Consider the following 26,734-nt stretch of genomic DNA (forward strand, 5'->3'; position numbering starts at 1 on the left):
TTCCTGAGTAAATTCTTCAACTGAATATTATTTGTTAAAAACTCACAAAATAGATTGGATTTGCTTATTTGCACAATTGAATTTTGTTTTTTGTCAAACTGCTAAAATTATTTGTAATTACTTACCTGCACATAGCATGTGACATGTCTTGGGTTTTATCCATCAGAATAACTCTGCTGGGCATCATAAAACTTTGCACAGCAATTTCCAAGCAAGTGTACTTAGAAAAATATTGACTATTAGGAAATATTTTATTTATGATAATATTTCCTCCTTGTATACATTAGTGACTGCTTTAAAAGAATACCATTTTCACATAAAAACAGTTAAGAAATCAAATAAAACATGCTTACTTGATGATTCTATGACTCTCACTTTGGGTGCGAGAGGTCCCTGGTTCAAATCCTGGACGAGCCCAACTTTTCAGATTTTTTGACATGGTTCCATTATCTTATTGAAGTCAATTTCCTGAGTGAATTTCAACTGAATGTTGTTTTTTCAAAACTCTCAATATAGATTGGATTTACTTATTTGCAGAATTGAATTTTGTTTTTTGTCAAACTGCTAATATTATTTGTAAGTACTTATCTGCACATAGCATGTGACATGTCTTGGGTTTTATCCATCAGAAAAACTCTGCTGGGCATCATAAAACTTTGCACAGCAATTTCCAAGTAAGTATACTTAGAAAAATATTGACTATTAGGAAATATATTACTTATGCTAATATTTCTACCTTGTATACATTAGTGACCGCTTTAAAAGAATACAATTTTCACATAAAAACAGTTAAGAAATCATATAAAACATGCTTACTTGAAGATTCTATGACTCTCACTTTGGGTGCGAGAGGTCCCGGGTTCAAATCCCGGACAAGCCCAAATTTTTAGATTCTTTGACATGGTTCCATTATCTTATTGAAGTCAATTTCCAGAGTGAATTTCAACTGAATGTTGTTTTTTCAAAACTCTCAAAACAGATTGGATTTACTTATTTGCAGAATTGAATTTTGTTTTTTGTCAAACTGCTAAAATTATTTGCAAGCACTTATCTGCACATAGCATGTGACATGTCTTGGGTTTCTTCCATCAGAAAAACTCTGCTGGGCATCATAAAACATTGCACAGCAATTTCCAAGCAAGTATACTTGACTATTAGGAAATATTTTATTTATTCTAATATTTCCACCTTGTATACATTAGTGACTGCTTTAAAATAATACAATTTTCACATAAAAACAGTTAAGAAATCAAATAAAACATGCTTACTTGATGACTCTATGATTCTCACTTTGGGTGCGAGAGGCCACGGGTTCAAATCCCGGATGAGCCCAAATTTTTAGATTCTTTGACATGGTTCCATTATCTTATTGAAGTCAATTTCCAGAGTGAATTTCAACTGAATGTTGTTTTTTCAAAACTCTCAAAATAGATTGGATTTACTTATTTGCAGAATTGAATTTTGTTTTTTGTCAAACTGCTAAAATTATTTGTAAGTACTTATCTGCACATAGCATATGACATGTCTTGGGTTTTATGCATCAGAAAAATTCTGCTGGGCATTATAAAACTTTGCACAGCAATTTCCAAGCAACTATACTTAGAAAAATATTGACTATTAGGAAATATTTTATTTATGCTAATATTTCCTCCTTGTATACATTAGTGACTGCTTTAAAAGAATACCATTTTCATATAAAATAGTTAAGAAATCAAATAAAACAGGTTTATTTCAGTTGGCACATTGGTCTAGGGGTATGATTCTCGCTTTGGGTGCGAGAGGTCCCGGGTTCAAATCCTGGATGAACCCTCTATTTCTTTTGTACGGTGCATCTCATGGTTTATACATATCTGATTTTCTGAATTGGCTAAGTCAATAGCATCAACTGAGTTTTGTTTTTGCCATATTCCCAATAGAATTTGTACATACTTATGAATCTTGCCTTCATCATTTTTCAATTGCCTTTCTTCTATTTATGCATGATTTACACATAGCTTTTGACAAGTCTTGGGTTTTATCGATCAGACAAGTCCAAATTCTGTAGCCATTTTTTAATCTTGTCACTGCACTTTCCAAATAAGCACACAAAGAAAACTATCAATAGAATCCTACGGAAACATTTTAGTTGTTCTAAAAATAAGAGCATACTTGTTCAAATTTCAACTGTATTGTGGTATATTAGGAAAACTGCAGGTTCCCTACTGTCTAGATAGCTTTGAATGTTTTAAAAGAATAGTCTCATTTTGAAACACAAAAAGTTCAAAAATGAAATTGCAAGGTTTTCTTTTGCCTTTCTTCTGTGTCTGGAAGCATGATTTGTACATTGCATATGACAAGTCTTTAGCTTCGTCCATGAGAGAAGTCCAAACTCTGTAGGCACTCACAAATCTTGTCCCTGCACTTTTCCTATATGCATACTTAGAAAACTATCTACTGGACCATAAGGAAATATTTTATTTATTTTACAAATTCATTTTTACATAAATGTGTATGGTGTTTTTAAAAACAAAAAGCTATTTTCTTTAAATCAATTGAAAAATCAATAGAAAAATGTTCAGGTAGGTGGCTTGTTGGTCTAGGGTTATGATTCTCGCTTAGGGTGCGAGAGGTCCCAGGTTCAAATCGTGATCAAACCCAAATTTTCAGGTTCTTTGACATGGTTCCATTATCTTATTGAAGTCAATTTCCTGAGTAAATTCTTCAACTGAATATTATTTGTTAAAAACTCACAAAATAGATTGGATTTGCTTATTTGCACAATTGAATTTTGTTTTTTGTCAAACTGCTAAAATTATTTGTAATTACTTACCTGCACATAGCATGTGACATGTCTTGGGTTTTATCCATCAGAATAACTCTGCTGGGCATCATAAAACTTTGCACAGCAATTTCCAAGCAAGTGTACTTAGAAAAATATTGACTATTAGGAAATATTTTATTTATGATAATATTTCCTCCTTGTATACATTAGTGACTGCTTTAAAAGAATACCATTTTCACATAAAAACAGTTAAGAAATCAAATAAAACATGCTTACTTGATGATTCTATGACTCTCACTTTGGGTGCGAGAGGTCCCTGGTTCAAATCCTGGACGAGCCCAACTTTTCAGATTTTTTGACATGGTTCCATTATCTTATTGAAGTCAATTTCCTGAGTGAATTTCAACTGAATGTTGTTTTTTAAAAACTCTCAAAATAGATTGGATTTACTTATTTGCACAATTGAATTTCGTTTTTTGTCAAACTGCTAAAATTATTTGTAAGTACTTATCTGCACATAGCATGTGACATGTCTTGGGTTTTATCCATCAGAAAAACTCTGCTGGGCATCATAAAACTTTGTACAGCAATTTCCAAGCAAGTATACTTAGAAAAATATTGACTATTAGGAAATATTTTATTTATGCTAATATTTCCTCCTTGTAAAGATTAGTGACTGCTTTAAAAGAATACCATTTTCACATAAAAACAGTTAAGAATTCAAATAAAACAGGCTTTTTTCAGTTGGCTCGTTGGTCTAGGGGTATGATTCTCGCTTTGGGTGCGAGAGGTCCCGGGTTCAAATCCCGGACGAGCCTTCTATTTCTTATGTACGGTGCATCTCATGGTTAATATATATCTGATTTTCTCAATTGGCTAAGTCAATAGCATCAACTGAGTTTTGTTTTTGCCATACTCCCAATAGAATTTGTAAATACTTATGAATCTTGCCTTCATCATTTTTCAATTGCCTTTCTTCTATTTATGCATGATTTACACATAGCTTTTGACAAGTCTTGGGTTTTATCGATCAGACAAGTCCAAACTCTGTAGCCATTTTTAAATCTTGTCACTGCACTTTATAAATAAGCACACAAAGAAAACTATTAATAGAATCCTACGGAAACATTTTAGTTGTTCTAAAAATAAGAGCATACTTATTCAAATTTCAACTGTATTGTGGTATATTAGGAAAACTGCAGGTTCCCTACTGTCTAGATAGCTTTGAATGTTTTAAAAGAATAGTCTCATTTTGAAACACAAAAAGTTCAAAAATGAAATTGCAAGGTTTTCTTTTGCCTTTCTTCTATGTCTGGAAGCATGATTTGTACATTGCATATGACAAGTCTTTAGCTTCGTCCATGAGAGAAGTCCAAACTCTGTAGGCACTCACAAATCTTGTCCCTGCACTTTTCCTATATGCATACTTAGAAAACTATCTACTGGACCATAAGGAAATATTTTATTTATTTTACAAATTCACTTTTACATAAATGTGTATGGTGTTTTTAAAAACAAAAAGCTATTTTCTTTAAATCAATTGAAAAATCAATAGAAAAATGTTCAGGTAGGTGGCTTGTTGGTCTAGGGTTATGATTCTCGCTTAGGGTGCGAGAGGTCCCAGGTTCAAATTGTGATCGAACCCAAATTTTCAGATTCTTTGACATGGTTCCATTATCTTATTGAAGTCAATTTCCTGAGTAAATTCTTCAACTGAATATTATTTTTTAAAAACTCACAAAATAGATTGGATTTGCTTATTTGCACAATTGTATTTTGTTTTTTGTCAAACTGCTAAAATTATTTGTAATTACTTACCTGCACATAGCATGTGACATGTCTTGGGTTTTATCCATCAGAAAAACTCTGCTGGGCATCATAAAACTTTGCACAGCAATTTCCAAGCAAGTGTACTTAGAAAAATATTGACTATTAGGAAATATTTTATTTATAATAATATTTCCTCCTTGTATACATTAGTGACTGCTTTAAAAGAATACCATTTTCGTATAAAAACAGTTAAGAAATCAAATAAAACATGCTTACTTGATGATTCTATGACTCTCACTATGGGTGCGAGAGGTCCCGGGTTCAAATCCTGGATGAGCCCAACTTTTCAGATTTTTTGACATGGTTCCATTATCTTATTGAAGTCAATTTCCTGAGTGAATTTCAACTGAATGTTGTTTTTTCAAAACTCTCAAAATATATTGGATTTACTTATTTGCACAATTGAATTTTGCTTTTTGTCAAACTGCTAAAATTATTTGTAAGTAATTATCTGCACATAGCATGTGACATGTCTTGGGTTTTATCCATCAGAAAAACTCTGCTGGCATCATAAAACTTTGCACAGCAATTTCCAAGCAAGTATACTTCGAAAAATATTGACTATTAGGAAATATTTTATTTATTCTAATATTTCCACATTGTATACATTAGTGACTACTTTAAAATAATACAATTTTCACATAAAAACAGTTAAGAAATCAAATTAAACATGCTTACTTGATGACTCTATGATTCTCACTTTGGGTGCAAGAGGTCACGGGTTCAAATCCCGGACGAGCCCAAATTTTTAGATACTTTGACATGGTTCCATTATCTTATTGAAGTCAATTTCCAGAGTGAATTTCAACTGAATGTTGTTTTTTCAAAACTCTCAAAATAGATTGGATTTACTTATTTGCAGAATTGAATTTTGATTTTTGTCAAACTGCTAAAATTATTTGTAAGTACTTATCTGCACATAGCATGTGACATGTCTTGGGTTTTATCCATTAGAAAAACTCTGCTGGGCATCATAAAACTTTGTACAGCAATTTCCAAGCAAGTATACTTAGAAAAATATTGACTATTAGGAAATATTTTATTTATGCTAATATTTCCTCCTTGTATACATTAGTGACTGCTTTAAAAGAATACCATTTTCACATAAAAACAGTTAAGAAATCAAATAAAACAGGCTTATTTCAGTTGGCTCGTTGGTCTAGGGGTATGATTCTCGCTTTGGGTGCGAGAGGTCCCGGGTTCAAATCCCGGATGAGCCTTCTATTTCTTATGTACGGTGCATCTCATGGTTAATATATATTTGATTTTCTCAATTGGCTAAGTCAATAGCATCAACTGAGTTTTGTTTTTGCCATACTCCCAATAGAATTTGTAAATACTTATGAATCTTGCCTTCATCATTTTTCAATTGCCTTTCTTCTATTTATGCATGATTTACACATAGCTTTTGACAAGTCTTGGGTTTTATCGATCAGAAAAGTCCAAACTCTGTAGCCATTTATAAATCTTGTCACTGCACTTTCCAAATAAGCACACAAAGAAAACTATTAATAGAATCCTACGGAAACATTTTAGTTGTTCTACAAATAAGAGCATACTTATTCAAATTTCAACTGTATTGTGGTATATTAGGAAAACTGCAGGTTCCCTACTGTCTAGATAGCTTTGAATGTTTTAAAAGAATAGTCTCATTTTGAAACACAAAAAGTTCAAAAATGAAATTGCAAGGTTGTCTTTTGCCTTTCTTCTGTGTCTGGAAGCATGATTTGTACATTGCATATGACAAGTCTTTAGCTTCGTCCATGAGAGAAGTCCAAACTCTGTAGGCACTCACAAATCTTGTCCCTGCACTTTTCCTATATGCATACTTAGAAAACTATCTACTGGACCATAAGGAAATATTTTATTTATTTTACAAATTCACTTTTACATAAATGTTTATGGTGTTTTTAAAAACAAAAAGCTATTTTCTTTAAATCAATTGAAAAATCAATAGAAAAAAGTTCAGGTAGGTGGCTTGTTGGTCTAGGGTTATGATTCTCGCTTAGGGTGCGAGAGGTCCCAGGTTCAAATCGTGATCGAACCCAAATTTTCAGATTCTTTGACATGGTTCCATTATCTTATTGAAGTCAATTTCCTGAGTAAATTCTTCAACTGAATATTATTTTTTAAAAACTCACAAAATAGATTGGATTTGCTTATTTGCACAATTGTATTTTGTTTTTTGTCAAACTGCTAAAATTATTTGTAATTACTTACCTGCACATAGCATGTGACATGTCTTGGGTTTTATCCATCAGAAAAACTCTGCTGGGCATCATAAAACTTTGCACAGCAATTTCCAAGCAAGTGTACTTAGAAAAATATTGACTATTAGGAAATATTTTATTTATGATAAAATTTCCTCCTTGTATACATTAGTGACTGCTTTAAAAAAATACCATTTTCACATAAAAACAGTTAAGAAATCAAATAAAACATGCTTACTTGATGATTCTATGACTCTCACTTTGGGTGCGAGAGGTCCCTGGTTCAAATCCTGGACGAGCCCAACTTTTCAGATTTTTTGACATGGTTCCATTATCTTATTGATGTCAATTTCCTGAGTGAATTTCAACTGAATGTTGTTTTTTCAAAACTCTCAAAATAGATTGGATTTACTTATTTGCACAATTGAATTTTGCTTTTTGTCAAACTGCTAAAATTATTTGTAAGTACTTATCTGCACATAGCATGTGACATGTCTTGGGTTTTATCCATCAGAAAAACTCTGCTGGCATCATAAAACTTTGCACAGCAATTTCCAAGCAAGTATACTTAGAAAAATATTGACTATTAGGAAATATTTTATTTATGCTAATATTTCCTCCTTGTAAAGATTAGTGACTGCTTTAAAAGAATACCATTTTCACATAAAAACAGTTAAGAAATCAAATAAAACAGGCTTTTTTCAGTTGGCTCGTTGGTCTAGGGGTATGATTCTCGCTTTGGGTGCGAGAGGTCCCGGGTTCAAATCCCGGACGAGCCTTCTATTTCTTATGTACGGTGCATCTCATGGTTAATATATATCTGATTTTCTCAATTGGCTAAGTCAATAGCATCAACTGAGTTTTGTTTTTGCCATACTCCCAATAGAATTTGTAAATACTTATGAATCTTGCCTTCATCATTTTTCAATTGCCTTTCTTCTATTTATGCATGATTTACACATAGCTTTTGACAAGTCTTGGGTTTTATCGATCAGACAAGTCCAAACTCTGTAGCCATTTTTAAATCTTGTCACTGCACTTTCCAAATAAGCACAGAAAGAAAACTATTAATAGAATCCTACGGAAACATTTTAGTTGTTCTAAAAATAAGAGCATACTTATTCAAATTTCAACTGTATTGTGGTATATTAGGAAAACTGCAGGTTCCCTACTGTCTAGATAGCTTTGAATGTTTTAAAAGAATAGTCTCATTTTGAAACACAAAAAGTTCAAAAATGAAATTGCAAGGTTGTCTTTTGCCTTTCTTCTGTGTCTGGAAGCATGATTTGTACATTGCATATGACAAGTCTTTAGCTTCGTCCATGAGAGAAGTCCAAACTCTGTAGGCACTCACAAATCTTGTCCCTGCACTTTTCCTATATGCATACTTAGAAAACTATCTACTGGACCATAAGGAAATATTTTATTTATTTTACAAATTCACTTTTACATAAATGTGTATGGTGTTTTTAAAAACAAAAAGCTATTTTCTTTAAATCAATTGAAAAATCAATAGAAAAATGTTCAGGTAGGTGGCTTGTTGGTCTAGGGTTATGATTCTCGCTTAGGGTGCGAGAGGTCCCAGGTTCAAATCGTGATCAAACCCAAATTTTCAGATTCTTTGACATGGTTCCATTATCTTATTGAAGTCAATTTCCTGAGTAAATTCTTCAACTGAATATTATTTTTTAAAAACTCACAAAATAGATTGGATTTGCTTATTTGCACAATTGTATTTTGTTTTTTGTCAAACTGCTAAAATTATTTGTAATTACTTACCTGCACATAGCATGTGACATGTCTTGGGTTTTATCCATCAGAAAAACTCTGCTGGGCATCATAAAACTTTGCACAGCAATTTCCAAGCAAGTGTACTTAGAAAAATATTGACTATTAGGAAATATTTTATTTATGATAATATTTCCTCCTTGTATACATTAGTGACTGCTTTAAAAGAATACCATTTTCACATAAAAACAGTTAAGAAATCAAATAAAACATGCTTACTTGATGATTCTATGACTCTCACTTTGGGTGCGAGAGGTTCCTGGTTCAAATCCTGGACGAGCCCAACTTTTCAGATTTTTTGACATGGTTCCATTATCTTATTGATGTCAATTTCCTGAGTGAATTTCAACTGAATGTTGTTTTTTCAAAACTCTCAAAACAGATTGGATTTACTTATTTGCAGAATTGAATTTTGTTTTTTGTCAAACTGCTAAAATTATTTGCAAGCACTTATCTGCACATAGCATGTGACATGTCTTGGGTTTCTTCCATCAGAAAAACTCTGCTGGGCATCATAAAACATTGCACAGCAATTTCCAAGCAAGTATACTTGACTATTAGGAAATATTTTATTTATTCTAATATTTCCACCTTGTATACATTAGTGACTGCTTTAAAATAATACAATTTTCACATAAAAACAGTTAAGAAATCAAATAAAACATGCTTACTTGATGACTCTATGATTCTCACTTTGGGTGCGAGAGGCCACGGGTTCAAATCCCGGATGAGCCCAAATTTTTAGATTCTTTGACATGGTTCCATTATCTTATTGAAGTCAATTTCCAGAGTGAATTTCAACTGAATGTTGTTTTTTCAAAACTCTCAAAATAGATTGGATTTACTTATTTGCAGAATTGAATTTTGTTTTTTGTCAAACTGCTAAAATTATTTGTAAGTACTTATCTGCACATAGCATATGACATGTCTTGGGTTTTATGCATCAGAAAAATTCTGCTGGGCATTATAAAACTTTGCACAGCAATTTCCAAGCAACTATACTTAGAAAAATATTGACTATTAGGAAATATTTTATTTATGCTAATATTTCCTCCTTGTATACATTAGTGACTGCTTTAAAAGAATACCATTTTCATATAAAATAGTTAAGAAATCAAATAAAACAGGTTTATTTCAGTTGGCACATTGGTCTAGGGGTATGATTCTCGCTTTGGGTGCGAGAGGTCCCGGGTTCAAATCCTGGATGAACCCTCTATTTCTTTTGTACGGTGCATCTCATGGTTTATACATATCTGATTTTCTGAATTGGCTAAGTCAATAGCATCAACTGAGTTTTGTTTTTGCCATATTCCCAATAGAATTTGTACATACTTATGAATCTTGCCTTCATCATTTTTCAATTGCCTTTCTTCTATTTATGCATGATTTACACATAGCTTTTGACAAGTCTTGGGTTTTATCGATCAGACAAGTCCAAATTCTGTAGCCATTTTTTAATCTTGTCACTGCACTTTCCAAATAAGCACACAAAGAAAACTATCAATAGAGTCCTACGGAAACATTTTAGTTGTTCTAAAAATAAGAGCATACTTGTTCAAATTTCAACTGTATTGTGGTATATTAGGAAAACTGCAGGTTCCCTACTGTCTAGATAGCTTTGAATGTTTTAAAAGAATAGTCTCATTTTGAAACACAAAAAGTTCAAAAATGAAATTGCAAGGTTTTCTTTTGCCTTTCTTCTGTGTCTGGAAGCATGATTTGTACATTGCATATGACAAGTCTTTAGCTTCGTCCATGAGAGAAGTCCAAACTCTGTAGGCACTCACAAATCTTGTCCCTGCACTTTTCCTATATGCATACTTAGAAAACTATCTACTGGACCATAAGGAAATATTTTATTTATTTTACAAATTCATTTTTACATAAATGTGTATGGTGTTTTTAAAAACAAAAAGCTATTTTCTTTAAATCAATTGAAAAATCAATAGAAAAATGTTCAGGTAGGTGGCTTGTTGGTCTAGGGTTATGATTCTCGCTTAGGGTGCGAGAGGTCCCAGGTTCAAATCGTGATCAAACCCAAATTTTCAGGTTCTTTGACATGGTTCCATTATCTTATTGAAGTCAATTTCCTGAGTAAATTCTTCAACTGAATATTATTTGTTAAAAACTCACAAAATAGATTGGATTTGCTTATTTGCACAATTGAATTTTGTTTTTTGTCAAACTGCTAAAATTATTTGTAATTACTTACCTGCACATAGCATGTGACATGTCTTGGGTTTTATCCATCAGAATAACTCTGCTGGGCATCATAAAACTTTGCACAGCAATTTCCAAGCAAGTGTACTTAGAAAAATATTGACTATTAGGAAATATTTTATTTATGATAATATTTCCTCCTTGTATACATTAGTGACTGCTTTAAAAGAATACCATTTTCACATAAAAACAGTTAAGAAATCAAATAAAACATGCTTACTTGATGATTCTATGACTCTCACTTTGGGTGCGAGAGGTCCCTGGTTCAAATCCTGGACGAGCCCAACTTTTCAGATTTTTTGACATGGTTCCATTATCTTATTGAAGTCAATTTCCTGAGTGAATTTCAACTGAATGTTGTTTTTTAAAAACTCTCAAAATAGATTGGATTTACTTATTTGCACAATTGAATTTCGTTTTTTGTCAAACTGCTAAAATTATTTGTAAGTACTTATCTGCACATAGCATGTGACATGTCTTGGGTTTTATCCATCAGAAAAACTCTGCTGGGCATCATAAAACTTTGTACAGCAATTTCCAAGCAAGTATACTTAGAAAAATATTGACTATTAGGAAATATTTTATTTATGCTAATATTTCCTCCTTGTAAAGATTAGTGACTGCTTTAAAAGAATACCATTTTCACATAAAAACAGTTAAGAAATCAAATAAAACAGGCTTTTTTCAGTTGGCTCGTTGGTCTAGGGGTATGATTCTCGCTTTGGGTGCGAGAGGTCCCGGGTTCAAATCCCGGACGAGCCTTCTATTTCTTATGTACGGTGCATCTCATGGTTAATATATATCTGATTTTCTCAATTGGCTAAGTCAATAGCATCAACTGAGTTTTGTTTTTGCCATACTCCCAATAGAATTTGTAAATACTTATGAATCTTGCCTTCATCATTTTTCAATTGCCTTTCTTCTATTTATGCATGATTTACACATAGCTTTTGACAAGTCTTGGGTTTTATCGATCAGACAAGTCCAAACTCTGTAGCCATTTTTAAATCTTGTCACTGCACTTTATAAATAAGCACACAAAGAAAACTATTAATAGAATCCTACGGAAACATTTTAGTTGTTCTAAAAATAAGAGCATACTTATTCAAATTTCAACTGTATTGTGGTATATTAGGAAAACTGCAGGTTCCCTACTGTCTAGATAGCTTTGAATGTTTTAAAAGAATAGTCTCATTTTGAAACACAAAAAGTTCAAAAATGAAATTGCAAGGTTTTCTTTTGCCTTTCTTCTGTGTCTGGAAGCATGATTTGTACATTGCATATGACAAGTCTTTAGCTTCGTCCATGAGAGAAGTCCAAACTCTGTAGGCACTCACAAATCTTGTCCCTGCACTTTTCCTATATGCATACTTAGAAAACTATCTACTGGACCATAAGGAAATATTTTATTTATTTTACAAATTCACTTTTACATAAATGTGTATGGTGTTTTTAAAAACAAAAAGCTATTTTCTTTAAATCAATTGAAAAATCAATAGAAAAATGTTCAGGTAGGTGGCTTGTTGGTCTAGGGTTATGATTCTCGCTTAGGGTGCGAGAGGTCCCAGGTTCAAATTGTGATCAAACCCAAATTTTCAGATTCTTTGACATGGTTCCATTATCTTATTGAAGTCAATTTCCTGAGTAAATTCTTCAACTGAATATTATTTTTTAAAAACTCACAAAATAGATTGGATTTGCTTATTTGCACAATTGTATTTTGTTTTTTGTCAAACTGCTAAAATTATTTGTAATTACTTACCTGCACATAGCATGTGACATGTCTTGGGTTTTATCCATCAGAAAAACTCTGCTGGGCATCATAAAACTTTGCACAGCAATTTCCAAGCAAGTGTACTTAGAAAAATATTGACTATTAGGAAATATTTTATTTATGATAATATTTCCTCCTTGTATACATTAGTGACTGCTTTAAAAGAATACCATTTTCGTATAAAAACAGTTAAGAAATCAAATAAAACATGCTTACTTGATGATTCTATGACTCTCACTATGGGTGCGAGAGGTCCCGGGTTCAAATCCTGGATGAGCCCAACTTTTCAGATTTTTTGACATGGTTCCATTATCTTATTGAAGTCAATTTCCTGAGTGAATTTCAACTGAATGTTGTTTTTTCAAAACTCTCAAAATATATTGGATTTACTTATTTGCACAATTGAATTTTGCTTTTTGTCAAACTGCTAAAATTATTTGTAAGTAATTATCTGCACATAGCATGTGACATGTCTTGGGTTTTATCCATCAGAAAAACTCTGCTGGCATCATAAAACTTTGCACAGCAATTTCCAAGCAAGTATACTTCGAAAAATATTGACTATTAGGAAATATTTTATTTATTCTAATATTTCCACATTGTATACATTAGTGACTACTTTAAAATAATACAATTTTCACATAAAAACAGTTAAGAAATCAAATTAAACATGCTTACTTGATGACTCTATGATTCTCACTTTGGGTGCAAGAGGTCACGGGTTCAAATCCCGGACGAGCCCAAATTTTTAGATACTTTGACATGGTTCCATTATCTTATTGAAGTCAATTTCCAGAGTGAATTTCAACTGAATTTTGTTTTTTCAAAACTCTCAAAATAGATTGGATTTACTTATTTGCAGAATTGAATTTTGATTTTTGTCAAACTGCTAAAATTATTTGTAAGTACTTATCTGCACATAGCATGTGACATGTCTTGGGTTTTATCCATTAGAAAAACTCTGCTGGGCATCATAAAACTTTGTACAGCAATTTCCAAGCAAGTATACTTAGAAAAATATTGACTATTAGGAAATATTTTATTTATGCTAATATTTCCTCCTTGTATACATTAGTGACTGCTTTAAAAGAATACCATTTTCACATAAAAACAGTTAAGAAATCAAATAAAACAGGCTTATTTCAGTTGGCTCGTTGGTCTAGGGGTATGATTCTCGCTTTGGGTGCGAGAGGTCCCGGGTTCAAATCCCGGATGAGCCTTCTATTTCTTATGTACGGTGCATCTCATGGTTAATATATATTTGATTTTCTCAATTGGCTAAGTCAATAGCATCAACTGAGTTTTGTTTTTGCCATACTCCCAATAGAATTTGTAAATACTTATGAATCTTGCCTTCATCATTTTTCAATTGCCTTTCTTCTATTTATGCATGATTTACACATAGCTTTTGACAAGTCTTGGGTTTTATCGATCAGAAAAGTCCAAACTCTGTAGCCATTTATAAATCTTGTCACTGCACTTTCCAAATAAGCACACAAAGAAAACTATTAATAGAATCCTACGGAAACATTTTAGTTGTTCTACAAATAAGAGCATACTTATTCAAATTTCAACTGTATTGTGGTATATTAGGAAAACTGCAGGTTCCCTACTGTCTAGATAGCTTTGAATGTTTTAAAAGAATAGTCTCATTTTGAAACACAAAAAGTTCAAAAATGAAATTGCAAGGTTGTCTTTTGCCTTTCTTCTGTGTCTGGAAGCATGATTTGTACATTGCATATGACAAGTCTTTAGCTTCGTCCATGAGAGAAGTCCAAACTCTGTAGGCACTCACAAATCTTGTCCCTGCACTTTTCCTATATGCATACTTAGAAAACTATCTACTGGACCATAAGGAAATATTTTATTTATTTTACAAATTCACTTTTACATAAATGTTTATGGTGTTTTTAAAAACAAAAAGCTATTTTCTTTAAATCAATTGAAAAATCAATAGAAAAATGTTCAGGTAGGTGGCTTGTTGGTCTAGGGTTATGATTCTCGCTTAGGGTGCGAGAGGTCCCAGGTTCAAATCGTGATCGAACCCAAATTTTCAGATTCTTTGACATGGTTCCATTATCTTATTGAAGTCAATTTCCTGAGTAAATTCTTCAACTGAATATTATTTTTTAAAAACTCACAAAATAGATTGGATTTGCTTATTTGCACAATTGTATTTTGTTTTTTGTCAAACTGCTAAAATTATTTGTAATTACTTACCTGCACATAGCATGTGACATGTCTTGGGTTTTATCCATCAGAAAAACTCTGCTGGGCATCATAAAACTTTGCACAGCAATTTCCAAGCAAGTGTACTTAGAAAAATATTGACTATTAGGAAATATTTTATTTATGATAATATTTCCTCCTTGTATACATTAGTGACTGCTTTAAAAGAATACCATTTTCACATAAAAACAGTTAAGAAATCAAATAAAACATGCTTACTTGATGATTCTATGACTCTCACTTTGGGTGCGAGAGGTCCCTGGTTCAAATCCTGGATGAGCCCAACTTTTCAGATTTTTTGACATGGTTCCATTATCTTATTGAAGTCAATTTCCTGAGTGAATTTCAACTGAATGTTGTTTTTTCAAAACTCTCAAAATATATTGGATTTACTTATTTGCACAATTGAATTTTGCTTTTTGTCAAACTGCTAAAATTATTTGTAAGTAATTATCTGCACATAGCATGTGACATGTCTTGGGTTTTATCCATCAGAAAAACTCTGCTGGCATCATAAAACTTTGCACAGCAATTTCCAAGCAAGTATACTTCGAAAAATATTGACTATTAGGAAATATTTTATTTATTCTAATATTTCCACATTGTATACATTAGTGACTACTTTAAAATAATACAATTTTCACATAAAAACAGTTAAGAAATCAAATTAAACATGCTTACTTGATGACTCTATGATTCTCACTTTGGGTGCAAGAGGTCACGGGTTCAAATCCCGGACGAGCCCAAATTTTTAGATACTTTGACATGGTTCCATTATCTTATTGAAGTCAATTTCCAGAGTGAATTTCAACTGAATGTTGTTTTTTCAAAACTCTCAAAATAGATTGGATTTACTTATTTGCAGAATTGAATTTTGATTTTTGTCAAACTGCTAAAATTATTTGTAAGTACTTATCTGCACATAGCATGTGACATGTCTTGGGTTTTATCCATTAGAAAAACTCTGCTGGGCATCATAAAACTTTGTACAGCAATTTCCAAGCAAGTATACTTAGAAAAATATTGACTATTAGGAAATATTTTATTTATGATAATATTTCCTCCTTGTATACATTAGTGACTGCTTTAAAAGAATACCATTTTCACAGAAAAACAGTTAAGAAATCAAATAAAACAGGCTTATTTCAGTTGGCTCGTTGGTCTAGGGGTATGATTCTCGCTTTGGGTGCGAGAGGTCCCGGGTTCAAATCCCGGATGAGCCTTCTATTTCTTATGTACGGTGCATCTCATGGTTAATATATATTTGATTTTCTCAATTGGCTAAGTCAATAGCATCAACTGAGTTTTGTTTTTGCCATACTCCCAATAGAATTTGTAAATACTTATGAATCTTGCCTTCATCATTTTTCAATTGCCTTTCTTCTATTTATGCATGATTTACACATAGCTTTTGACAAGTCTTGGGTTTTATCGATCAGAAAAGTCCAAACTCTGTAGCCATTTATAAATCTTGTCACTGCACTTTCCAAATAAGCACACAAAGAAAACTATTAATAGAATCCTACGGAAACATTTTAGTTGTTCTACAAATAAGAGCATACTTATTCAAATTTCAACTGTATTGTGGTATATTAGGAAAACTGCAGGTTCCCTACTGTCTAGATAGCTTTGAATGTTTTAAAAGAATAGTCTCATTTTGAAACACAAAAAGTTCAAAAATGAAATTGCAAGGTTGTCTTTTGCCTTTCTTCTGTGTCTGGAAGCATGATTTGTACATTGCATATGACAAGTCTTTAGCTTCGTCCATGAGAGAAGTCCAAACTCTGTAGGCACTCACAAATCTTGTCCCTGTACTTTTCCTATATGCATACTTAGAAAACTATCTACTGGACCATAAGGAAATATTTTATTTATTTTACAAATTCACTTTTACATAAATGTTTATGGTGTTTTTAAAAACAAAAAGCTATTTTCTTTAAATCAATTGAAAAATCAATAGAAAAATGTTCAGGTAGGTGGCTTGTTGGTCTAGGGTTATGATTCTCGCTTAGGGTGCGAGAGGTCCCAGGTTCAAATCGTGATCGAACCCAAATTTTCAGATTCTTTGACATGGTTCCATTATCTTATTGAAGTCAATTTCCTGAGTAAATTCTTCAACTGAATATTATTTTTTAAAAACTCACAAAATAGATTGGATTTGCTTATTTGCACAATTGTATTTTGTTTTTTGTCAAACTGCTAAAATTATTTGTAATTACTTACCTGCACATAGCATGTGACATGTCTTGGGTTTTATCCATCAGAAAAACTCTGCTGGGCATCATAAAACTTTGCAAAGCAATTTCCAAGCAAGTGTACTTAGAAAAATATTGACTATTAGGAAATATTTTATTTATGATAAAATTTCCTCCTTGTATACATTAGTGACTGCTTTAAAAGAATACCATTTTCACATAAAAACAGTTAAGAAATCAAATAAAACATGCTTACTTGATGATTCTATGACTCTCACTTTGGGTGCGAGAGGTCCCTGGTTCAAATCCTGGACGAGCCCAACTTTTCAGATTTTTTGACATGGTTCCATTATCTTATTGATGTCAATTTCCTGAGTGAATTTCAACTGAATGTTGTTTTTTCAAAACTCTCAAAATAGATTGGATTTACTTATTTGCACAATTGAATTTTGCTTTTTGTCAAACTGCTAAAATTATTTGTAAGTACTTATCTGCACATAGCATGTGACATGTCTTGGGTTTTATCCATCAGAAAAACTCTGCTGGCATCATAAAACTTTGCACAGCAATTTCCAAGCAAGTATACTTAGAAAAATATTGACTATTAGGAAATATTTTATTTATGCTAATATTTCCTCCTTGTATACATTAGTGACTGCTTTAAAAGAATACCATTTTCACATAAAAACAGTTAAGAAATCAAATAAAACAGGCTTATTTCAGTTGGCTCGTTGGTCTAGGGGTATGATTCTCGCTTTGGGTGCGAGAGGTCCTGGGTTCAAATCCCGGATGAGCCTTCTATTTCTTATGTACGGTGCATCTCATGGTTAATATATATCTGATTTTCTCAATTGGCTAAGTCAATAGCATCAACTGAGTTTTGTTTTTGCCATACTCCCAATAGAATTTGTAAATACTTATGAATCTTGCCTTCATCATTTTTCAATTGCCTTTCTTCTATTTATGCATGATTTACACATAGCTTTTGACAAGTCTTGGGTTTTATCGATCAGACAAGTCCAAACTCTGTAGCCATTTTTAAATCTTGTCACTGCACTTTCCAAATAAGCACAGAAAGAAAACTATTAATAGAATCCTACGGAAACATTTTAGTTGTTCTAAAAATAAGAGCATACTTATTCAAATTTCAACTGTATTGTGGTATATTAGGAAAACTGCAGGTTCCCTACTGTCTAGATAGCTTTGAATGTTTTAAAAGAATAGTCTCATTTTGAAACACAAAAAGTTCAAAAATGAAATTGCAAGGTTGTCTTTTGCCTTTCTTCTGTGTCTGGAAGCATGATTTGTACATTGCATATGACAAGTCTTTAGCTTCGTCCATGAGAGAAGTCCAAACTCTGTAGGCACTCACAAATCTTGTCCCTGCACTTTTCCTATATGCATACTTAGAAAACTATCTACTGGACCATAAGGAAATATTTTATTTATTTTACAAATTCACTTTTACATAAATGTGTATGGTGTTTTTAAAAACAAAAAGCTATTTTCTTTAAATCAATTGAAAAATCAATAGAAAAATGTTCAGGTAGGTGGCTTGTTGGTCTAGGGTTATGATTCTCGCTTAGGGTGCGAGAGGTCCCAGGTTCAAATCGTGATCAAACCCAAATTTTCAGATTCTTTGACATGGTTCCATTATCTTATTGAAGTCAATTTCCTGAGTAAATTCTTCAACTGAATATTATTTTTTAAAAACTCACAAAATAGATTGGATTTGCTTATTTGCACAATTGTATTTTGTTTTTTGTCAAACTGCTAAAATTATTTGTAATTACTTACCTGCACATAGCATGTGACATGTCTTGGGTTTTATCCATCAGAAAAACTCTGCTGGGCATCATAAAACTTTGCACAGCAATTTCCAAGCAAGTGTACTTAGAAAAATATTGACTATTAGGAAATATTTTATTTATGATAATATTTCCTCCTTGTATACATTAGTGACTGCTTTAAAAGAATACCATTTTCACATAAAAACAGTTAAGAAATCAAATAAAACATGCTTACTTGATGATTCTATGACTCTCACTTTGGGTGCGAGAGGTTCCTGGTTCAAATCCTGGACGAGCCCAACTTTTCAGATTTTTTGACATGGTTCCATTATCTTATTGATGTCAATTTCCTGAGTGAATTTCAACTGAATGTTGTTTTTTCAAAACTCTCAAAACAGATTGGATTTACTTATTTGCAGAATTGAATTTTGTTTTTTGTCAAACTGCTAAAATTATTTGCAAGCACTTATCTGCACATAGCATGTGACATGTCTTGGGTTTCTTCCATCAAAAAAACTCTGCTGGGCATCATAAAACATTGCACAGCAATTTCCAAGCAAGTATACTTGACTATTAGGAAATATTTTATTTATTCTAATATTTCCACCTTGTATACATTAGTGACTGCTTTAAAATAATACAATTTTCACATAAAAACAGTTAAGAAATCAAATAAAACATGCTTACTTGATGACTCTATGATTCTCACTTTGGGTGCGAGAGGCCACGGGTTCAAATCCCGGATGAGCCCAAATTTTTAGATTCTTTGACATGGTTCCATTATCTTATTGAAGTCAATTTCCAGAGTGAATTTCAACTGAATGTTGTTTTTTCAAAACTCTCAAAATAGATTGGATTTACTTATTTGCAGAATTGAATTTTGTTTTTTGTCAAACTGCTAAAATTATTTGTAAGTACTTATCTGCACATAGCATATGACATGTCTTGGGTTTTATGCATCAGAAAAATTCTGCTGGGCATTATAAAACTTTGCACAGCAATTTCCAAGCAACTATACTTAGAAAAATATTGACTATTAGGAAATATTTTATTTATGCTAATATTTCCTCCTTGTATACATTAGTGACTGCTTTAAAAGAATACCATTTTCATATAAAATAGTTAAGAAATCAAATAAAACAGGTTTATTTCAGTTGGCACATTGGTCTAGGGGTATGATTCTCGCTTTGGGTGCGAGAGGTCCCGGGTTCAAATCCTGGATGAACCCTCTATTTCTTTTGTACGGTGCATCTCATGGTTTATACATATCTGATTTTCTGAATTGGCTAAGTCAATAGCATCAACTGAGTTTTGTTTTTGCCATATTCCCAATAGAATTTGTACATACTTATGAATCTTGCCTTCATCATTTTTCAATTGCCTTTCTTCTATTTATGCATGATTTACACATAGCTTTTGACAAGTCTTGGGTTTTATCGATCAGACAAGTCCAAATTCTGTAGCCATTTTTTAATCTTGTCACTGCACTTTCCAAATAAGCACACAAAGAAAACTATCAATAGAGTCCTACGGAAACATTTTAGTTGTTCTAAAAATAAGAGCATACTTGTTCAAATTTCAACTGTATTGTGGTATATTAGGAAAACTGCAGGTTCCCTACTGTCTAGATAGCTTTGAATGTTTTAAAAGAATAGTCTCATTTTGAAACACAAAAAGTTCAAAAATGAAATTGCAAGGTTTTCTTTTGCCTTTCTTCTGTGTCTGGAAGCATGATTTGTACATTGCATATGACAAGTCTTTAGCTTCGTCCATGAGAGAAGTCCAAACTCTGTAGGCACTCACAAATCTTGTCCCTGCACTTTTCCTATATGCATACTTAGAAAACTATCTACTGGACCATAAGGAAATATTTTATTTATTTTACAAATTCATTTTTACATAAATGTGTATGGTGTTTTTAAAAACAAAAAGCTATTTTCTTTAAATCAATTGAAAAATCAATAGAAAAATGTTCAGGTAGGTGGCTTGTTGGTCTAGGGTTATGATTCTCGCTTAGGGTGCGAGAGGTCCCAGGTTCAAATCGTGATCAAACCCAAATTTTCAGGTTCTTTGACATGGTTCCATTATCTTATTGAAGTCAATTTCCTGAGTAAATTCTTCAACTGAATATTATTTGTTAAAAACTCACAAAATAGATTGGATTTGCTTATTTGCACAATTGAATTTTGTTTTTTGTCAAACTGCTAAAATTATTTGTAATTACTTACCTGCACATAGCATGTGACATGTCTTGGGTTTTATCCATCAGAATAACTCTGCTGGGCATCATAAAACTTTGCACAGCAATTTCCAAGCAAGTGTACTTAGAAAAATATTGACTATTAGGAAATATTTTATTTATGATAATATTTCCTCCTTGTATACATTAGTGACTGCTTTAAAAGAATACCATTTTCACATAAAAACAGTTAAGAAATCAAATAAAACATGCTTACTTGATGATTCTATGACTCTCACTTTGGGTGCGAGAGGTCCCTGGTTCAAATCCTGGACGAGCCCAACTTTTCAGATTTTTTGACATGGTTCCATTATCTTATTGAAGTCAATTTCCTGAGTGAATTTCAACTGAATGTTGTTTTTTAAAAACTCTCAAAATAGATTGGATTTACTTATTTGCACAATTGAATTTCGTTTTTTGTCAAACTGCTAAAATTATTTGTAAGTACTTATCTGCACATAGCATGTGACATGTCTTGGGTTTTATCCATCAGAAAAACTCTGCTGGGCATCATAAAACTTTGTACAGCAATTTCCAAGCAAGTATACTTAGAAAAATATTGACTATTAGGAAATATTTTATTTATGCTAATATTTCCTCCTTGTAAAGATTAGTGACTGCTTTAAAAGAATACCATTTTCACATAAAAACAGTTAAGAAATCAAATAAAACAGGCTTTTTTCAGTTGGCTCGTTGGTCTAGGGGTATGATTCTCGCTTTGGGTGCGAGAGGTCCCGGGTTCAAATCCCGGACGAGCCTTCTATTTCTTATGTACGGTGCATCTCATGGTTAATATATATCTGATTTTCTCAATTGGCTAAGTCAATAGCATCAACTGAGTTTTGTTTTTGCCATACTCCCAATAGAATTTGTAAATACTTATGAATCTTGCCTTCATCATTTTTCAATTGCCTTTCTTCTATTTATGCATGATTTACACATAGCTTTTGACAAGTCTTGGGTTTTATCGATCAGACAAGTCCAAACTCTGTAGCCATTTTTAAATCTTGTCACAGCACTTTATAAATAAGCACACAAAGAAAACTATTAATAGAATCCTACGGAAACATTTTAGTTGTTCTAAAAATAAGAGCATACTTATTCAAATTTCAACTGTATTGTGGTATATTAGGAAAACTGCAGGTTCCCTACTGTCTAGATAGCTTTGAATGTTTTAAAAGAATAGTCTCATTTTGAAACACAAAAAGTTCAAAAATGAAATTGCAAGGTTTTCTTTTGCCTTTCTTCTGTGTCTGGAAGCATGATTTGTACATTGCATATGACAAGTCTTTAGCTTCGTCCATGAGAGAAGTCCAAACTCTGTAGGCACTCACAAATCTTGTCCCTGCACTTTTCCTATATGCATACTTAGAAAACTATCTACTGGACCATAAGGAAATATTTTATTTATTTTACAAATTCACTTTTACATAAATGTGTATGGTGTTTTTAAAAACAAAAAGCTATTTTCTTTAAATCAATTGAAAAATCAATAGAAAAATGTTCAGGTAGGTGGCTTGTTGGTCTAGGGTTATGATTCTCGCTTAGGGTGCGAGAGGTCCCAGGTTCAAATTGTGATCGAACCCAAATTTTCAGATTCTTTGACATGGTTCCATTATCTTATTGAAGTCAATTTCCTGAGTAAATTCTTCAACTGAATATTATTTTTTAAAAACTCACAAAATAGATTGGATTTGCTTATTTGCACAATTGTATTTTGTTTTTTGTCAAACTGCTAAAATTATTTGTAATTACTTACCTGCACATAGCATGTGACATGTCTTGGGTTTTATCCATCAGAAAAACTCTGCTGGGCATCATAAAACTTTGCACAGCAATTTCCAAGCAAGTGTACTTAGAAAAATATTGACTATTAGGAAATATTTTATTTATGATAATATTTCCTCCTTGTATACATTAGTGACTGCTTTAAAAGAATACCATTTTCGTATAAAAACAGTTAAGAAATCAAATAAAACATGCTTACTTGATGATTCTATGACTCTCACTATGGGTGCGAGAGGTCCCGGGTTCAAATCCTGGATGAGCCCAACTTTTCAGATTTTTTGACATGGTTCCATTATCTTATTGAAGTCAATTTCCTGAGTGAATTTCAACTGAATGTTGTTTTTTCAAAACTCTCAAAATATATTGGATTTACTTATTTGCACAATTGAATTTTGCTTTTTGTCAAACTGCTAAAATTATTTGTAAGTAATTATCTGCACATAGCATGTGACATGTCTTGGGTTTTATCCATCAGAAAAACTCTGCTGGCATCATAAAACTTTGCACAGCAATTTCCAAGCAAGTATACTTCGAAAAATATTGACTATTAGGAAATATTTTATTTATTCTAATATTTCCACATTGTATACATTAGTGACTACTTTAAAATAATACAATTTTCACATAAAAACAGTTAAGAAATCAAATTAAACATGCTTACTTGATGACTCTATGATTCTCACTTTGGGTGCAAGAGGTCACGGGTTCAAATCCCGGACGAGCCCAAATTTTTAGATACTTTGACATGGTTCCATTATCTTATTGAAGTCAATTTCCAGAGTGAATTTCAACTGAATTTTGTTTTTTCAAAACTCTCAAAATAGATTGGATTTACTTATTTGCAGAATTGAATTTTGATTTTTGTCAAACTGCTAAAATTATTTGTAAGTACTTATCTGCACATAGCATGTGACATGTCTTGGGTTTTATCCATTAGAAAAACTCTGCTGGGCATCATAAAACTTTGTACAGCAATTTCCAAGCAAGTATACTTAGAAAAATATTGACTATTAGGAAATATTTTATTTATGCTAATATTTCCTCCTTGTATACATTAGTGACTGCTTTAAAAGAATACCATTTTCACATAAAAACAGTTAAGAAATCAAATAAAACAGGCTTATTTCAGTTGGCTCGTTGGTCTAGGGGTATGATTCTCGCTTTGGGTGCGAGAGGTCCCGGGTTCAAATCCCGGATGAGCCTTCTATTTCTTATGTACGGTGCATCTCATGGTTAATATATATTTGATTTTCTCAATTGGCTAAGTCAATAGCATCAACTGAGTTTTGTTTTTGCCATACTCCCAATAGAATTTGTAAATACTTATGAATCTTGCCTTCATCATTTTTCAATTGCCTTTCTTCTATTTATGCATGATTTACACATAGCTTTTGACAAGTCTTGGGTTTTATCGATCAGAAAAGTCCAAACTCTGTAGCCATTTATAAATCTTGTCACTGCACTTTCCAAATAAGCACACAAAGAAAACTATTAATAGAATCCTACGGAAACATTTTAGTTGTTCTACAAATAAGAGCATACTTATTCAAATTTCAACTGTATTGTGGTATATTAGGAAAACTGCAGGTTCCCTACTGTCTAGATAGCTTTGAATGTTTTAAAAGAATAGTCTCATTTTGAAACACAAAAAGTTCAAAAATGAAATTGCAAGGTTGTCTTTTGCCTTTCTTCTGTGTCTGGAAGCATGATTTGTACATTGCATATGACAAGTCTTTAGCTTCGTCCATGAGAGAAGTCCAAACTCTGTAGGCACTCACAAATCTTGTCCCTGCACTTTTCCTATATGCATACTTAGAAAACTATCTACTGGACCATAAGGAAATATTTTATTTATTTTACAAATTCACTTTTACATAAATGTTTATGGTGTTTTTAAAAACAAAAAGCTATTTTCTTTAAATCAATTGAAAAATCAATAGAAAAATGTTCAGGTAGGTGGCTTGTTGGTCTAGGGTTATGATTCTCGCTTAGGGTGCGAGAGGTCCCAGGTTCAAATCGTGATCGAACCCAAATTTTCAGATTCTTTGACATGGTTCCATTATCTTATTGAAGTCAATTTCCTGAGTAAATTCTTCAACTGAATATTATTTTTTAAAAACTCACAAAATAGATTGGATTTGCTTATTTGCACAATTGTATTTTGTTTTTTGTCAAACTGCTAAAATTATTTGTAATTACTTACCTGCACATAGCATGTGACATGTCTTGGGTTTTATCCATCAGAAAAACTCTGCTGGGCATCATAAAACTTTGCACAGCAATTTCCAAGCAAGTGTACTTAGAAAAATATTGACTATTAGGAAATATTTTATTTATGATAAAATTTCCTCCTTGTATACATTAGTGACTGCTTTAAAAGAATACCATTTTCACATAAAAACAGTTAAGAAATCAAATAAAACATGCTTACTTGATGATTCTATGACTCTCACTTTGGGTGCGAGAGGTCCCTGGTTCAAATCCTGGACGAGCCCAACTTTTCAGATTTTTTGACATGGTTCCATTATCTTATTGATGTCAATTTCCTGAGTGAATTTCAACTGAATGTTGTTTTTTCAAAACTCTCAAAATAGATTGCATTTACTTATTTGCACAATTGAATTTTGCTTTTTGTCAAACTGCTAAAATTATTTGTAAGTACTTATCTGCACATAGCATGTGACATGTCTTGGGTTTTATCCATCAGAAAAACTCTGCTGGCATCATAAAACTTTGCACAGCAATTTCCAAGCAAGTATACTTAGAAAAATATTGACTATTAGGAAATATTTTATTTATGCTAATATTTCCTCCTTGTATACATTAGTGACTGCTTTAAAAGAATACCATTTTCACATAAAAACAGTTAAGAAATCAAATAAAACAGGCTTATTTCAGTTGGCTCGTTGGTCTAGGGGTATGATTCTCGCTTTGGGTGCGAGAGGTCCTGGGTTCAAATCCCGGATGAGCCTTCTATTTCTTATGTACGGTGCATCTCATGGTTAATATATATCTGATTTTCTCAATTGGCTAAGTCAATAGCATCAACTGAGTTTTGTTTTTGCCATACTCCCAATAGAATTTGTAAATACTTATGAATCTTGCCTTCATCATTTTTCAATTGCCTTTCTTCTATTTATGCATGATTTACACATAGCTTTTGACAAGTCTTGGGTTTTATCGATCAGACAAGTCCAAACTCTGTAGCCATTTTTAAATCTTGTCACTGCACTTTCCAAATAAGCACAGAAAGAAAACTATTAATAGAATCCTACGGAAACATTTTAGTTGTTCTAAAAATAAGAGCATACTTATTCAAATTTCAACTGTATTGTGGTATATTAGGAAAACTGCAGGTTCCCTACTGTCTAGATAGCTTTGAATGTTTTAAAAGAATAGTCTCATTTTGAAACACAAAAAGTTCAAAAATGAAATTGCAAGGTTGTCTTTTGCCTTTCTTCTGTGTCTGGAAGCATGATTTGTACATTGCATATGACAAGTCTTTAGCTTCGTCCATGAGAGAAGTCCAAACTCTGTAGGCACTCACAAATCTTGTCCCTGCACTTTTCCTATATGCATACTTAGAAAACTATCTACTGGACCATAAGGAAATATTTTATTTATTTTACAAATTCACTTTTACATAAATGTGTATGGTGTTTTTAAAAACAAAAAGCTATTTTCTTTAAATCAATTGAAAAATCAATAGAAAAATGTTCAGGTAGGTGGCTTGTTGGTCTAGGGTTATGATTCTCGCTTAGGGTGCGAGAGGTCCCAGGTTCAAATCGTGATCGAACACAAATTTTCAGATTCTTTGACATGGTTCCATTATCTTATTGAAGTCAATTTCCTGAGTAAATTCTTCAACTGAATATTATTTTTTAAAAACTGACAAAATAGATTGGATTTG

At 32.2% G+C, this 26,734-nt stretch overlaps 10 non-coding genes across 10 annotated transcripts; all 10 read left to right on the plus strand.

Annotated features, from left to right (window-relative positions):
* Window positions 1–3,507: 3,507 nt before the first annotated feature.
* On the plus strand, window positions 3,508–3,579 carry TRNAP-UGG (transfer RNA proline (anticodon UGG)). Its single transcript has one exon. It is a non-coding gene; the product is annotated as a tRNA-Pro (tRNA).
* A 2,160-nt stretch (window positions 3,580–5,739) lies between these two features.
* TRNAP-UGG (transfer RNA proline (anticodon UGG)) lies at window positions 5,740–5,811 on the plus strand. Its single transcript has one exon. It is a non-coding gene; the product is annotated as a tRNA-Pro (tRNA).
* A 1,697-nt stretch (window positions 5,812–7,508) lies between these two features.
* On the plus strand, window positions 7,509–7,580 carry TRNAP-UGG (transfer RNA proline (anticodon UGG)). The gene has a single exon. It is a non-coding gene; the product is annotated as a tRNA-Pro (tRNA).
* Window positions 7,581–11,499: 3,919 nt separating this feature from the next.
* TRNAP-UGG (transfer RNA proline (anticodon UGG)) lies at window positions 11,500–11,571 on the plus strand. The gene has a single exon. It is a non-coding gene; the product is annotated as a tRNA-Pro (tRNA).
* Window positions 11,572–13,731: 2,160 nt separating this feature from the next.
* On the plus strand, window positions 13,732–13,803 carry TRNAP-UGG (transfer RNA proline (anticodon UGG)). The gene has a single exon. It is a non-coding gene; the product is annotated as a tRNA-Pro (tRNA).
* A 2,160-nt stretch (window positions 13,804–15,963) lies between these two features.
* Window positions 15,964–16,035, plus strand: TRNAP-UGG (transfer RNA proline (anticodon UGG)). The gene has a single exon. It is a non-coding gene; the product is annotated as a tRNA-Pro (tRNA).
* A 1,697-nt stretch (window positions 16,036–17,732) lies between these two features.
* TRNAP-UGG (transfer RNA proline (anticodon UGG)) lies at window positions 17,733–17,804 on the plus strand. Its single transcript has one exon. It is a non-coding gene; the product is annotated as a tRNA-Pro (tRNA).
* Window positions 17,805–21,723: 3,919 nt separating this feature from the next.
* Window positions 21,724–21,795, plus strand: TRNAP-UGG (transfer RNA proline (anticodon UGG)). The gene has a single exon. It is a non-coding gene; the product is annotated as a tRNA-Pro (tRNA).
* A 2,160-nt stretch (window positions 21,796–23,955) lies between these two features.
* On the plus strand, window positions 23,956–24,027 carry TRNAP-UGG (transfer RNA proline (anticodon UGG)). The gene has a single exon. It is a non-coding gene; the product is annotated as a tRNA-Pro (tRNA).
* Window positions 24,028–25,724: 1,697 nt separating this feature from the next.
* On the plus strand, window positions 25,725–25,796 carry TRNAP-UGG (transfer RNA proline (anticodon UGG)). Its single transcript has one exon. It is a non-coding gene; the product is annotated as a tRNA-Pro (tRNA).
* Window positions 25,797–26,734: the final 938 nt, after the last annotated feature.

Source organism: Taudactylus pleione, unplaced genomic scaffold (assembly GCF_031769625.1).
Source record: "Taudactylus pleione unplaced genomic scaffold, aTauple2 ptg000317l, whole genome shotgun sequence".
NCBI classification, from domain to species: Eukaryota; Metazoa; Chordata; class Amphibia; order Anura; family Myobatrachidae; genus Taudactylus; species Taudactylus pleione.